The sequence below is a fragment of the Austrofundulus limnaeus genome, unplaced genomic scaffold (genome assembly GCF_001266775.1).
Source record: "Austrofundulus limnaeus strain Quisiro unplaced genomic scaffold, Austrofundulus_limnaeus-1.0 Scaffold323, whole genome shotgun sequence".
Classification (NCBI taxonomy): domain Eukaryota; kingdom Metazoa; phylum Chordata; class Actinopteri; order Cyprinodontiformes; family Rivulidae; genus Austrofundulus; species Austrofundulus limnaeus.
The window spans coordinates 583,067-584,808 of NW_013952725.1; the positions used below are offsets into that span (position 1 = coordinate 583,067).

General features: G+C 37.4%; 1 protein-coding gene across 3 annotated transcripts in view; it reads right to left on the reverse strand.

The window, feature by feature from the left end:
• The window catches only part of LOC106527422 (sterile alpha motif domain-containing protein 12), a 22,152-nt gene extending 20,576 nt beyond the window's left edge, over positions 1-1,576 (reverse strand). The window contains exon 1 of one of the 3 annotated variants that reach the window (XR_001311389.1): positions 1,492-1,561. The gene's annotated coding sequence lies outside the window, so the exon portion shown is untranslated. Of the gene's footprint in view, positions 1-1,491 lie in introns of all 3 variants that reach the window. The other 2 variants (XM_014022304.1, XM_014022302.1) reach the window with 2 other exon arrangements.
• Between the last annotated feature and the right edge of the window lie 166 nt (positions 1,577-1,742).

A 1,742-nucleotide genomic window follows, 5' to 3' on the forward strand; every position in this document is an offset into this window, starting at 1 on the left:
GCTGGAGTCTACGCTGGAGTCTACGCTGGAGTCTACGCTGGAGTCTACGCTGGAGTCTACGCTGGAGTCTACGCTGGAGTCTAAGCTGGAGTCTAAGCTGGAGTCTACGCTGGAGTCTAAGCTGGAGTCTACGCTGGGGTCTACGCTGGAGTCTACGCTGGAGTCTACGTATGCTCCAGAAGTACAGACAGAGGACACCAGCTCAGGTTTGATGAAGCAGGTCATACCATCACTGAGTCTTACACCATGTCCACCACCACAAAGTGGAGATCAAACTCAGGACATCTGTCTACACCTGTCAAGTCCCACAGTCCAACCATGAGACGTTGTCCACGACAGGTGGACAAGAAACCTGCACGTTTTAAAGACTGACACAGGACTCAAACCCATAAAATAGGGCAGAATAATCCCTTGGGTTTGATTTACAAGGGTAGGGGAGTCAGACCTCTTCCTTGTTAGTGTATAAAATAAAGTGATGTTTTTGGGTTTACACATAAAGACTGGAACTATTCCTAAAAAAATTTAAAAATATAAAAAAGTTGTTCAAGGGAATAGATGTTTCATTTCATTCTGATAGTTGTTTATGTCAGTTTTTGATGCTGTTTTGCATTGAGTTATTTGTATGAAAAAAACGGAAGGATTGTAATATAATGAGATGTATTAAATGGTAATGCCAGTTCTAGGCAGACTATTCCTTGGGGATGTTAGTAGTGTTACTGATACTAACAGTGCARATAAGGTTGATGAAGAGTTGATGGTTTTATCTTTATTTTTATTTAGTATTGTTTTGTAAATTGTCTTTTCTTTGAAAATATATTGGCGATAAAAGAGGCAGACATTATAAGATTAATTTTTCTTCTGCTACCTTTCATTTTATTTTAATTTTTTGATTTGTGAATTCTCTTAGTTTCTATTGTATATAGTTATTTTGTTTTTAATGAATAAATGTTTTGAATTGAAATTGAAAAATTGAAAAAGGTTGTGATGCTATGTTGTCATAGTTGTCAAAATAAAATATCACAGGATCTACAGTGGTGTCTGTGTCGCTTCTTCAAGAACGTTACTGAACAAGAACCCAAATATACAGTATTACAGTTAGATTTTAACTAGTGTTCTGCTACTTTTTACATTTTGCATTGTTTACTTTTTCCAGTGTGTTTTATTTGTAGCTACTTTTATACTTTTAGCTAGCAGCAGACACTCTTTTTATTTTAGTCTTTTGACTGTTTCATGTCTAATCTGACCACATGTCACACATTTTAAATTTAATATTCATTTCATCATGATGATAAAACATGATTTTCTTTAGGACTAAAGAGCAAAAAACTAAAAGTTAAACTTTATCAACTTTAAGATCTGAGATTTATCAGGTTTGAAGTTAAAAGTTATCTTTAAAATGTTAAAAACTCCCAACAGAGCTCAGGATTCAACACAAACTGACKGTTTTTAAACTGTATGAAAATTAAAATCCAGTCATTTGTTGTTTTTTACCTTCTGCTGAGTCGAAGCTTCTTCTACCTGTTCAGACCAACACAGGTATGTGTGCCGTTCGAGGCTCCGCCCACTTTCCTCCACTCCTCCGTGATGCCTTCAGGTGCTTTTTACAAACCGTTAATGTTTCATCAGGTTCGGTGGGACACGCCTCACTGCTCAGTTTGTCTGAGTTGTGAGCTTTACGAGGGCACTTGAACTCATCACTTAATTGAACAGGTGTGTGAGATTGACGGGGACCCCCCCCCCCC